The following is a 14,598-nucleotide window of genomic DNA, read 5'->3' on the forward strand; positions in this document are numbered from 1 at the left end:
CATTGGCTGCCAAAGTCACATGTCCCTCTCCATATAAAGAGCAGACATGTTGTTTCGGTGCCATTTTGTCAGTGTAACAGCACAGAGAGGCTGCTCCTGCAACTGCTACTAGATAGTGAGACAGTTAACTAGGCGGTTGCTTGACAGTCAGCTAGTTTAGATAGATAGGATCCTGTGTGGCTGTGAAATCTACATTCCAGCAGATCAATCGTTTTTGCTAATAGTGTGGTCCAGACAGAGACACCCGGCCACATTTCAACATATAACTCTGTTGTGCTGATATTGTGCTCCATGCAGGAGTACACCTTTGAAACTCTAAATTCTTTCTGATAATACTGTGGTCCTGAAACAACGCCACATTTGTACATAGAAAAATTTGGTGCTGGTAATTTTTTTTGGCCATGCAGGAGTTAACATTAGAAAATCTAAATTCTTTCTGCTTATAACATGGCACTGAAACAAGGCTACATTTGTGCATAGAAAGATTTGGTTCTGGTAATTTTTTTATCCAGGCAGGAGTTCAGATTAGAAAATTTTAATTCTTTCTGCTAATAATGTGGCGCTGAAACAAGGCCACATTAGTGCATAGAAAGATTTGGTGCTGGTAATTTTTTGGCCAGGCAGGAGCTCATATAGAATTAGAAATCTACATCTTTTCTGCTACCATCATGCTACAGAAACTAGGCCACATTTGAGCTTTTATTTCTATTGTGCTAATACTCTGCTACATCCATGAGTTCACATTAGAAAATCAAAATTTGTGTTTGGTACTGTAACATACCTGGTGGCGTCCTTGCATAGTGGTCCATCTCCCACTGTGCAAGAGCGCGCACTTGATTTCCAGTCCAGACTATCACTTTGGCTTCTTTCCATATTGTCTGCTTTGCTCTGCTCTGTCTGCTTAGGGCGACGCCCTCTGAACTTCCTGTTTCTTGTAGCTGCTTCAGACACACCCCTAATGCGTCCTCAGCCTATTGCTGTCTGTCACCTGGTATTTAACCCAGCTCCTCCCTGGAATCCTTGCCTGAGCATCTTGTTCTGTCAGTTGGCTTCTAGTCACTGATGTGCCAGGTCCTGTCTATGTTTCCTGCCTTGCGGTATCAGTTCCCGTGTCTGAACTGTGTCCTGTCTGTGTACTCTAGCCAGCTGTCTTTCTGCCTTTCCTGAAGGCTGTATTTCCAGGTCCGTGTGAACACGCTCTTAGCCTGTTCCTTCTGCTCTCTATTGATCTGTTGTCTGTGTCTTTTCCCAGTGTCTGTTCCTGCCCTAACTATCTTCCAGCCTGTTTCCCATCTCTCTCTACGCCCATATCTTCCCTTTTTCTGCAGAGTCTGAACTCGTACCTAACTCCTGCTCGTTGTCACTGTACTTCCGTTTGTGAGTTTGTGGTCCACTCGCTACTTCACTGCAAGTACCCTGTGGGTATCTGGTTCTGCCTTTCCCTTCCTGTCTGTTCCGTGTGAACAGAGCCCTGTCCCCTCTGCCCTGCCTTGCTCACCGCTCCGGCGGTTTCTGCCTGCTCTGCCTTGTTTACCGCTCCGGCGGTTCTTGCCTGCTCTGCCTTGCTCACCGCTCCGGCGGTTCTTGCCTGCTCTGCCTTGCTCACCGCTCCAGGCTATCTCGCTCTGCTCTGACCCTTTGCTCACTGCTCCGGCAGTCTCGCTCTGCTCTGACCCTTTGCTCACTGCTCCGGCTGTCTCGCTCTGCTCTGACCCTTTTCTCACTGCTCCGGCAGTCTCGCTGTGCTCTGACCCTTTGCTCACTGCTCCAGCAGTCTTGCTCTGACCCTTTGCTCACTGCTCCGGCAGTCTCGCTCTTCTCTGACCCTTTGCTCACTGCTCCGGCAGTCTCGCTCTGCTCTGACCCTTTGCTCACTGCTCCGGCAGTCTCGTTCTGCTCTGACCCTTTGCTCACTGCTCTGGTAGTCTCGCTCTGCTCTCACCCTTTGCTCACTGCTCCGGCAGTCTTGTTCTGCTCTGACCCTTTGCTCACTGCTCTGGCAGTCTCGCTCTGCTCTGACCCTTTGCTCACTGCTCCGGCAGTCTCGCTCTGACCTTTTGCTCACTGCTCTGGCAGTCTCGCTCTGCTCTGACCCTTTGCTCACTGCTCCGGCAGTCTCGCTCTGCTCTGACCCTTTGCTCACTGCTCCGTCAGTCTCGCTCTGCTCTGACCCTTTGCTCACTGCTCCGGCAGTCTCGCTCTGCTCTGACCTTTTGCTCACTGCTCCGGCAGTCTCGCTCTGCTCTGACTCTTGCTCACTGCTCCGGCAGTCTTGTCCTGCTCCACTCTTGCTCACCGCTCCAGGCGGCCTCGTCCTGCTCTACTCTCGCTCACCGCTCCAGGCGGTCTCGTCTTGCTCTGCTCTTGCTCGCCGCTCCGGGCGGCCTCACTCTGCTGTGTTTGTCCACCGCATCTGCGGTTCTGTTCCTGAGTCCCAGTCTGTACTGGGACCTATCCACTCTGTGCTCCAACCTGTCGTACCTCCCAGTACCTCCCTGCCTGCATACCAGTCGTGCTTACCAGCATCCACCTGCCTGCATACCGGCCGTACCTGTCAGTACCTCCCTGTTTGCATACCAGTCGTGCTTGCCAGCAGCCACCCATCTGTGTGCCAGCCTAACCTGCCTGTTCCTGTATTCCCCAGTGTGGGTCAACAGCCGTGTCCGGGGTCTGACCTGGAGTAGCCCCTGGTCCCTCTGCTCGGTTTCTCCTTGGTGCACTGGCGTTGTATGCCATCGTGCGACCTTGGTCGGATCGGGTGGATACTTAGTTACGCCCCTCCAGGTATTCACTCTCCCGTACAGTCCAGTGGAATCACTACATATACACGCACACGCCAGTCAGTCCGGGCGTGTGCATTACAGGTACTATCGTGCTGCATAAATGACGCCACATCTGAGCTTTTAATTATTTTTTGCTAATCTTCTGCTCCATCCACGAGTTCACATTAGAAAATCTAAATTTGTGTCTGGTACTACCATGCTACATAAACAAGGCCACATCTAAGCTTTTAATTTTTTTGTGCTGATATCCTGTTCCATCCAGGGGTACACATTAGAAAATTTAAAATTTTTCTGCTACTACTGTGCTACAGAAACTAGGCCACATTTGAGCTTTTATTTCTTTTGTGCTGATATTCTGCTCCATCCGGGAGTTCACATTAGAAAATCAAAATTTGTGTCTGGTACAACCGTGCTACATAAACCAGGCCACATCTGAACTTTTAATTCCTTTTTTGCTGATATTCTGCTCCATCCAGGTGTCCACATTTGAAAATTTCAATTTTTTCTGTTACTACCGTGCTACAGAGAATAGGCCACATTTGAGCTTTTATTCCTTTTGTGCTGATATTCTGCTCCATTCAGGAGTTCATATTAGAAAATCTAAATTGGTGTCTGGTACTACTGTGCTAAAGAAACTAGGCCACATTAGAGCTTTTATTTCTTTTGAGATGATATTCTCCTCCATTCAGGAGTTCACATTAGAAAATCTTATTTTTTTCTGCTACTACCAAGCAACAGAAACTAGGCCACATTTCAGCATAGAAAGATTTGGTGCTGGTAATTTTTTTGACCAGGCAGAAGTTCACATTAGAAATCTACATTTTTTCTGCTACTACCGTGCTATAGAAACTAGGCCACATTGGAGCTTTTATATCTTTTGTGCTTATACTCTGCTCCATCCAGGAGTTCACATTAGAAAATAAAAATTTGTTTGGTGCTACCGTGCTATATAAACTACGCCACATCTGAGCTTTTAATTCTTTTTTGCTGATATTCTACTCCATCCAGGAGTACACATTAGAAATTCTAAATTTGTGTGTGGTACTACCGTGCTGCATAATCCAGGAACATCTGAGCTTTTAACACTTTTTTGCTGATATTCAACGTTATCCAGGGGTCCACATTACAAAAAAAACTAAATTTGTGTCTGGTACTACCAAGCTACATAAACCAGGCCATATCTGAACTTTTAATTCTTTTTTGCTGATATTCAGCTCCATCCAGGGGTCCACATTAGAAAATCTAAATTTGTGTCTGATTCTACTGTGCTACTAAACAAGGCCACATCTGAACTTTTAATTCTTTTGTGCTGATATTCTGCTCCATCCAGGATTCATATTAGAAAATCAAAATTTGTGCCTGGTGCAACCGAGCTACACAAACCAGGCCACATCTGGGCTTTTAATTCTTTTTTGCTGATCTTCTGCTCCATCCTGGAGTTCACATTAGAAAATCAAAATTTGTGTCTGGTACTGCCGTGCTACATAAAACAGGCCACATCTGAGCTTTTAATTCTTTTGTGATGATATTCTGCTTTATCCAGGAGTTCACATTAGAAAATCTAAATTTGTGTCTGGTACTACAACCCCTGGCAAAAATTATGGAATCACCGGGCTCAGAGGATGTTCATTCAGTTGTTTAATGTTGTTGAAAAAAAGCAGATCACAGACATGGCACAAAACTAAAGTCATTTCAAATGGCAACTTTAGGGCTTTAAGAAACACTAAAAGAAATCAAGATAAAAAATGTGGTACTCAGTAAGGATAATTTTTTACAGACCAAGCAGAGGGAAAAAAATTATGGAATCACTCAATTCTGAGGAAAAAATTATGGAATCACCTTGTAAATTTTCATTTCCAAAACTAACACCTGCATCAAATTAGATCTGCTTGTTAGTCTGCATCTGAAAAGGAGTGATCATACCTTGGAGAGCTGTTGCACCAAGTGGACTGACATGAACCATGGCTCCAACACCAGAGATGTCAATTGAAACAAAGGAGAGGATTATCAAACTCTTAAAACAAGGTAAATCTTGACGCAATGTTGCAAAAGATGTTGATTGTTCACAGTCAGCTGTGTCTAAAATCTGGACCAAATACAAACAACATGGGAAGTTGTTAAAGGAAAACATACTGGAAGACCAAGGAAGACATCAAAGCGTCAAGACAGGAAACTTAAAGCAATATGTCTGGGACAGGGCTTGGACCAGCATTTCTAGCTTAAATTTTGATCAGTAACATGTGGATGATGACAGGTGAAGGCCTGGTGCTCTGAGAGCTCTGCCAAATTCAGGCATGAAGGAGACCCAGCTTGGAGTCCAAATATTTCCAAGAATTATGGGTAGATAACACTAAAGTGGCATCAATTTTTATTTAATATTTATTATACTCAATTATATTTCGTCATTAATTCCACAGCGCTTTACAGACATTATCAATTTTCCCAGAGTAGAAATAGTATAATGCGGCTCTGACACCCCTTCCACTACAGGCAACCAACCAGATGGAGCCCCTTCTTGGAGTCTCCACATTTCAAAAAATTGTTAGTAACATCAGCAGCAGTAGCAACAGCAGTCACAGAAGACACAACAAAGGTGTCACTGACTGCAATAACGAGAGATCAATGCAGGACACTAAAAACTACACCACCGCCTAGTCTGCACAGTCTGTGACTGGGGTGCAAAAGTCATTGGAGATCCATGACTTTTTCATCTTGATGAAAGTTAGGCATTCTACACTTTCAGAGGACAGCCGGATCCGCTTATCCATCAGGACAACACCAGCAGCGCTGAAGACATGTTCGGAGAAAACGCTGGCGGCTGCCCAAGACAAAACATCCAAGGCATGAATGGCAAGCTCAGGCACTCTTCCATTTTTCTAGACCAAAATTCAAAAGGGTCCAATTCCCCCCTGATGGCATTGATATTGAGATCGAGATACTCCTGTACCATCTTCTCCAGTCGTTCACTACATGTCAGACTTTTATTCTGTTCTGCTGGTGCACGGGCTGGTCTCAAAAATGAGTGTGACGACAGAAATTGTTTAATGTTTTTTAAAATTCATTTTACTCATATATCGCCATCAATTCCACAGCACTCTACAAACATTTACAGACATTATTGGTAGTGTCTCCATTGGGGCTCACAATCTAAATTTCCTATCAGTATGTTTTGGAGTATGGGAAGAAACTGAGTACCTGGAGGAAACCAACGCAAACACAGGGAGAACACACTAACTCCTTGCAGATGTTGTCCTTGGTGGGGTTGGAACCCAGGACTCCAGTGCTGCAATTCTGCTAATGTTTTTGCGTTGACTCTACATTCCTGGGGCTGGAAGTCTAGAACTGCGATGTTTTGATACTCCAGCATGCGTGTGTCCCTTTCCAGGGGGGAAGCATCTGGCAAAATTTACTCTTGTACTGTGCATCTAACAGAGTGGCAATCCAGTATTCAGCACTATTGATAATCATAACACCAAGTGGGATCTACAACCTCATCGTCATCCTCTCTGTACTCCACTCCTTACCCTGAGAGTCACCCTCTTCCTCTTCCTGCCCTGACAGCACAGTACAGTCAGCGTGTGCATCAGGTATCTGAGTCTCACCAGGATCATCTCCAACCTCCAGGGGTTAACGTCTGGTGACAAGGGTCTGGATTCTGCTTGGACTCTACTTCGTCCTGCCCCGGATCCAAGTGAAAAAAATTTTGGGCATCAGTGCAGATTAGTGATGAGTGAGCACTAAAATGCTCGGGTCGAGCAAATTTAAATACTCGGTGCTCGACCCGAGCAACAAGCCCAATGTAAATCTATGGGAAACTCGAGTATTTTTCAGGCGGCTCCCCCCGGCGGTCGGCAGAGGGCCTAAAAATTGCCCAAATCGATGGGAACATTGCTCAAATGACATGGAAACAGCATGGGGAAGACCCCTGGAAGCATTTCTGACTCCCAGGTCACTGCTGTCAACAAGGTTGTCAGAGTATTATGCCACTTTTACGGACTCATAATAAAACATACAAAAACAAAACCAAAATGGATTTTCCTGGGAAATATGTTAAGGAACATCCTTTCCAGGGTAATGACTTGTATATAAGGCAAAATAAATAACCAAAAACAAAAATACTCCTCCACACCTTGGGCTATGTTCACAAGTAGTGTTTTTGATGCGTTTTTGCACTTTTGCATTGCTTTCAACCAAGACAAATGCATTCACTGGGAAATGTCATTTTAACATTTTACAACCTTATCTGGCCATGTGGTGTGTGACACATCATCAGACACATCCTGTTTTATTTATGATGGAGGGACTCTGAAAGTCATAAACCGTATTTTCAAAGAAAAATTTGAGAAATAACATGCATAAGCATGTCCGATCCACATTAAAAAAGCAGCCATAGAGTGTCAGGGAACCTTCCCCCACACTTTTCTTAGCAAGGACTGCTTCTCGGCAGGGTTGGAAGGTCTCACCAGAGATTCCTCTGGTGTGCCCTGGCTTCTACCTCAGGAAAGTTTATGATAGCGCTAACTTTGCAGCTGCTATGGGGCTTTTGAGCGGGGGAGAAAGGTGAGCCCTCAGAATCAAATCCTCTGGTGGGCACAATGTTTTTCAATCTGAAACAGCTTCTCAGTGGGAGTTGTATTTTACCGCAGCCATATTCTTTAGCTCGGTGAAAGGACTGGCATAGAGGGAAACCGTATCTACTCCGGCTGTCATTTCTCTGTCACCAGGTTCCACCCATTGTCACACACGACCATGCCTGGCTGTATGTTCAGTGGAGAGAGCCACAGATTGGGATGCTGTGTTACAGCTTTAAACAACTCTGCAACGCTGGGCGATTTGTCACCTAAGCATTAAGCATGTTATCTTCAGCACAGCCTGTTGCCGATTGGCCAAGGCAGTGCTGCAGTGCTGTCAGCTTGTGACTGATGTCGTCATTTCGGAGATGGAGGAGGTGCAGGAGCTGTACAATGTGATAACATTGAGGTTAAATTGGTGACGCTGTTTTTTATTCTAAAGAAGTATCCTATTAGTTTGGGTTTTTAAAGACAAATGCATTCATCGGAAAATGTCATTTTAACATTTTACAACCTTATCTGGCAATGTGGTGTGTGACACATCATCAGACACATCCTGTTTTATTTATGATGGAGGATCTCTGAAAGTCATAAAGCCTATTTTCAAAGGGCCATCAGACGGCCCTTACTATTCTTAAAAGGCCAGCAGTCGGCCCTCGCTATTGTTAGAGAGCCATCAGCCGGCTATGCTTTGTTGTTCCCATGACTAACAAGTGGGTCTCCTATACTGTTATTGCGTATGCAGTGACTGCAAGGGCTGCCAAAAACTTGGACGTAACCCAATACCCCTTTGAAGAGTCATAGAGGAGGGTCTCAGCAAAAAAAATGTTCCCATTATAAAGGAGCGGATCTCCTATAGTGGTAATGCCCATGCTGTGACTGCAAGGGCTGCAAAAATTTGGGGAAAAGCCCACTAAGAATTTAAAGACACATAGAGCAGGGCCACATTACCGACAAATTCCCATTAGAAAGGAGAGAGTCTGCTATACAGTTATAGGGTATGCAGTGAGTCCAAAGGCTAACCAAATTTAGGAAAAACCCCACTAAGAATTTAAAGACACATAGAGCAGGGCCACAGTAATGACAAATTCCCATTAGAAAGTAGAGAGTCTGCTATACAGTTATAGGGTATCTAGTGAGTCCAACGGATGACCAAATTTAGGAAAAACCCCACTAAGAATTTAAAAACACATAGAGCAGGGCCACGTAACAAGTACAACATGTTCCCATTATAAAGGAGAGGGTCTGCTATACAGTTATAGGGTATGCAGTGAGTCCAACGGCTGACCAAATTTAAGAAAAACCCCACTAAGAATTTAAAGACACATAGAGCAGGGCCACAGTAATGACAAATTCCCATTAGAAAGGAGAGAGTCTGCTATACAGTTATAGGGTATGCAGTGAGTCCAACGGCTGACCAAATTTAGGAAAAACCCCACTAAGAATTTAAAGACACATAGAGCAGGGCCACAGTAATGACAAATTCCCATTAGAAAGTAGAGAGTCTGCTATACAGTTATAGGGTATGCAGTGAGTCCAACGGCTGACCAAATTTAGGAAAAACCCCACTAAGAATTTAAAAACACATAGAGCAGGGCCACGTAACAAGTTCGACATGTTCCCATTAGAAAGGAGAGGGTCTGCTAGACAGTTATAGGGTATGCAGTGAGTCCAACGGCTGACTAAATTTAGGAAAAACCTCACTAAGAATTTAAAGACACATAGAGCAGGGCCACGTAACAAGTACGACATGTTCCCATTAGAAAGAAGAGGGTCTGCTATACAGTTATAGGGTATGCAATGAGTCCAACGGCTGACCAAATTTAGGAAAAACCCCACTAAGAATTTAAAGACACATAGAGCAGGGCCACAGTAATGACAAATACCCATTAGAAAGGAGAGAGTCTGCTATACAGTTATAGGGTATGCAGTGAGTCCAATGGCTGACCAATTTAGGAAAAACCCAACAAAAAATTTAAAGTCACATAGAGCAGGGCCACAGTAACGACAAATTCCCATTAGAAAGGAGAGAGTCTGCTATACAGTTATAGGGTATTCAGTGAGTCCAACGGTTGACCAATTTAGGACAAACCCCACTAAGAATTTAAAGTCACATAGAGCAGGGCCACAGTAACAACAAATTCCCATTAGAAAGGAGAGGGTCTGATATACAGTTACGGGGTATGCAGTGAGTCCAACGGCTGACCAAATTTAGGAAAAACCCCACTAAGAATTTAAAGACACATAGAGCAGGGCCACAGTAACAACAAATTCCCATTAGAAAGGAGAGGGTCTGCTATACAGTTATAGGGTATGCAGTGAGTAGAACGGCTGACCAATTTTAGGAAAAACCCCACTAAGAATTTAAAGACACATAGAGCAAGGCCACAGTAATGACAAATTCCCATTAGAAAGGAGAGAGTCTGCTATACAGTTATAGGGTATGCAGTGAGTCCAACGGCTGACCAAATTTAGGAAAAACCCCACGAAGAATTTAAAGACACATAGAGCAGGGCCACAGTAACAAGTACAATATGTTCCCATTAGAAAGGAGAGGGTCTGCTATACAGTTATAGAGTATGCAGTGAGTCCAATGGCTGAACAAATTTAAGAAAAACCCCACTAAGAATTTGAAAACACATAGAGCAGGGCCACAGTAACAACAAATTCTTATTAGAAAGGAGAGTGTCTCCCATAGTGTTGGCCTATGCAGTGAATGCAAGGGCTGCTAAAAATTGGGAGTCACTCCAATGCCTCTTGGAGGAAACTTAGAGGGCCTCATAAAAAAATGTTCCGATTAGAAAGGAGGGGGTCTCGTATACTTGTAATGCTCATGCACTAAGTGTATGGGCTGACAAACATTTACCCCTGGGGGGTATACATGAACCTACTGCATAATTATTTTTTTTTGTGCAGGCATCATAAACACCATTTAAAAAAATTATGTGGTTGTTGCATCACGGACCACGGTCACTCTGGTGATATGGTGGTGGAGGATGAGGATGAGGATGAGGAGAAGGAGGAGGACAAGAGCAAATAGCCAAAATCAGGAAGTGCATACCTATGTGTGGGTGTGAAGAGGTGCATGGGAATACACCTCCCAAAAAAAGATACTGGATTTGAGTTTATGTTACGCTGCTATCATTCGGTGGTGTTGAGAAGCCTGGACCAATCCAGCCCTTGTTCATTTTTATAAGAGTCAGCCTGTCAGCATTTTCAGTTGACAGGCGGATGCGCTTATCAGTTATAATTAGTGTTGAGCATTCCGATACTGAAATATCGGGTATCGGCCGATATTCACGGTATCGGAATTCCGATACTTAGTTCCGATACTTTTAGAATTTTGGATACCGGAATCGGAAGTTCCCATAATGCAATGAGCCAGTTTCACTTTATTCAGCCAATGAGGATCCTAAGAAGAGTGGGCACATCCTGTTAGGCATGTAGGCATGTTAACTAATGGCATGGCTGTGATTGGCTGCTGAAATGATGTCATGATGCACTATAAAAGCCGCCGCCGCCATTTTGAGCTCACTCTGCTGTGAATTCAGTTAGGGATAGGACGCTATTGTTCTGAGGGACTGTTTTAGCTACCTATTTGCTCTATTCTGCTTTACCCAAGCTACTTTATAAACCGCTGTGCCTTGCAGCGCTAGTGCACAGTTCTCTGTGCTGTTCACGGCTGTCTGCAAGGTCTCTGTGTGTGAGTGAAGCTCATGCTGTAGTGTGTGCTTCAGCCACGTCTGGTTGTAGTACACTCAGCGTGCGTCACTGCCTCATACATTGCCTTTTTTGCTAATTGATCATTTTTCCTGATTTCTCCTATTAGTGTGGTGGTTCCATCCGTATCCAGCTAGATTGGTCCCAAACACACTATATAGGAGTAGATAGAGAAGCTTTATTTTGCCTTGCAGCGCTAGTGCACAGTGCTCTGCATCTGCACTGTTCGCGGCTGTCTGCAAGGTCTCTGTGTGTGAGTGCAGCTCACGCTGTAGTGTGTGCTTCAGCCTCGTCTGGTTGTAGTGCGCTCAGCGTGCGTTACTGTCTCATACATTGTCCTTTTTTGCTAATTGATCATTTTTCCTGATTTCTCCTATTAGTGTGGTGGTTCCATCCACATCCAGCTAGATTGGTTCCAAACACACTATATAGGAGTAGATAGAGGAGCCTTTCTGCAGCCTTGTGCCCTGCAGCCCCAGCCAGATTAGTATTAGCCTATTTTTTGTAGCCTCATCTATTGCATTGTAGGTTACCTTCCTGCATTGTAATAGCTACAAAAAGTTTGTGATACTATCGGTATTACATCTTTGGGCACATCCAGCGTCTTTTTGTGACAAAAAAAAGCTAAGTAAAGTTCACCAAACACTCCACTTTACAGTTGTGTAGGCCACATTAGATCATATTAAAGTCTAGTCCACACTTTATAAAATTAGTGTTTCTTTTACCTGTTAGCAGCTGTTCAGGAATAAGCACACTAAGCCCTTAGTACTTTTCTTCCTATCTTTATCAGTCTACCAAGATGAAGAAGGCAGGGAGTAAGGCATGTGGTCGTGGTCGTGGGCGTGTGCGTGGAGTTTCTGCAGGGAGAGGACGTGAGGATTCTGTGCCTGCAGGGAGAGGTAGTGGGGATTCTGTGCCTGCTGCGGGCACCAGTGACTCAGCATCCCCCAGTTTTACCAGGGAACAGTCCTTTATGCGCAGCTTTGTAGGAGCTAGCCGTACCCCACTGCTGTGGGAGGACCAAATTGAAGCCGTTGTCAGATGGATGGCAGCTAACACATCAACTTCAATTAGTTCCAGATCCTCTCAGGTCCTGAGCACTGAAGAGCACCCATCTGTCTCTTCACCACCTGCCAAATTGCCCAGGCAGTCAGAGAGCCCTGGACAGGAGCCATCTCTACTTCTGTTCTCTGAATCTCTTGGCTTGGAAAGAGGGGGCCAGCCAAGCAGAATTCTAGAATTTGAAGAAGAGGTAGTATGCAGTGATGCGCAACCATTTTGTCTCACTGAATCTGAAGAGGCGGGTGGGCCAGTGCCTATGGTCAGCAGCACACCTCAGTACGCATCTGATGATGAGACTCAGGTGCCACTTTCTGGTGCGTACTGTGCTGTCGAGACTACCCAGGAGAAGCAGTTGTTTGAAGAGGGTGGTGTAGATGATGAGGTCCTTGACCCATCATGGCGTGAGGGACAGGATGGTGGTGGGAGCAGCTCTGAGGAAGAGATTCCCCGAACGGCCCAAAAAGGAGGAAGAGGGAGGGGGCAGACTTGGTTGCCTGTAGACTCCACTTCGGCACCCATTAGGAGCATGGCTCTTCCAAAACCCAAAGTGGACGCTCCCAAGACTTGCAGAGCCTGGTCCTTTTTTGACACAGTTGCAGATGACATTTGCTTTGTCAAATGCAAGCTGTGTAATCAGAAGGTGAAAAGAGGGAAAAGTGTCAGCAACCTCAATACCACAAATATGTGGAAACATGTGCGGACCAAGCACGTGGTGGAGTTACAAAGACACACTGAAGACCTAGGCCAACCTACAGCGCCACCTACCACCTCTTCAGCTCGTGTTGTAGCCTCTTCCTCCAGCTCACACACAGCTGGTTCGGCTTCCTCACAGGATCGCCATGGAAGAACCTCTGGCACTGTTGTACAGAGACACAGTGTCATTCCACCCACAGCACCACGTTCCCTGTCATCCTCACACTCCCAGGCCAGTCTACAGCCATCGTTAGCACAGGCATGGGAGAAAAGGCGCACATACTCAGCAAACCACCCCCGAGCACAGGCTCTGAATGCTGGCATTGCAAAACTACTGGCCCTTGAAATGCTATCATTCAGGCTGGTGGAGACTGACACCTTCCGTAATTTGATGGCATTGGCAGTCCCACAATACAACGTGCCCAGCCGCTTTTATTTCAGCAGGCAAGCCGTCCCTGCCCTGCAACAGCATATGGAGGGAAAAATTAAACATGCACTACAAAACGCCGTCAGTAGCAAGGTCCACCTGACCACCGATGCATGGATCAGTAAGCATGGACAGGGACGATACCTTTCCCTCACTGTCCATTGGGTAAATGTTGTGGAGCCAGGTACAGATCTTGAGAGTGGCGCTGTACGTGTTCTGCCAATTCCAAGGATTGCAGGAATCCAGTCTGTACACATTGACTCCTCCTCATACTCCAGTTCCTGTGAATCAGCGCTGCAGGAGCCGTCACGGTCTACCTCCACATCGACCCGTGAACGCTTACCTGTTATGACCTATATGAGCACAGCCGTGGCCAAATGTCAACAGGCCGTATTAAAATGAATTTCTTTGGGGAATCGAAGCCACACAGCGCAGGAGCTCTGGAATGCCATCAAGCAGCAGAGCGACGTGTGGTTTGTGCCAGCGAATCTGCAGCCAGACATGGTAGTGTGTGACAATGGCTGAAATCTGGTGGCAGCTCTGGGCCTAGGCAACCTCACTCACATCCCATGTCTGGCACATGTGCTCAACTTGGTTGTGCAGAGTTTTTTGAGGGATTATCCGGATCTTGATGCACTGCTGCACAAGGTCCGCATAGAGTGTGCTCACTTGCGGCCTTCCAGCAACGCAAGATCGCGCATTGCAGCTCTGCAGCGCCGATTACGTCTTCCGGAACATCGCATCATATGTGACCTACCCACCAGGTGGAATTGAACGTTACATATGTTGAAGAGGTTGTGTGAGCAGCAGGCAGCAGTAATGGAGTACCAGCTGCAGCAGGCGCAAACAAGTCGCAGTGCGCGCCGTTCACACTTCACCACCACTGAGTGGGCCTCTATGAAGGACATTTGCCACGTTTTGCGTGCCTTCGATTATTCCACGCAGATGGCGAGTGCAGATGATGCACTAGTCAGCATGACTATCCCCCTTATCTGCCTGCTTGAAAAAACACTGCAAGCACTAAGGGAGGAGGTTTTGGAAGAGGTGGAGGATGAGGAGTCACAAATGCCATCTGCTTCTGTACAGTCTGTGCAACGTGGTTCCTCACAAAGGCCTAGGCAGGGGACACTTTGTGAGGAGGATGAGGAGGAGTCAATGGAGGAGGAAGACATCTGTCCAGAGGAGGGAGGTACACAATGCTCTAGTAATCAGTATCTAGAGCGAGGGTGGGGTGATGCAGAGCAGGCAGAGATCACGCCTCAAGCAGGGGACAGCGTTTCTTGGCCAGTTGGCAGTCTGCAGCACATGGTTGATTTCATGTTGCAGTGCCTGAGAAATGACG

This window comes from Phyllobates terribilis, unplaced genomic scaffold (genome assembly GCF_046119375.1).
Source record: "Phyllobates terribilis strain yellow unplaced genomic scaffold, ASM4611937v1 Scaffold_11__3_contigs__length_659146591, whole genome shotgun sequence".
In the NCBI taxonomy this organism is placed as follows: domain Eukaryota; kingdom Metazoa; phylum Chordata; class Amphibia; order Anura; family Dendrobatidae; genus Phyllobates; species Phyllobates terribilis.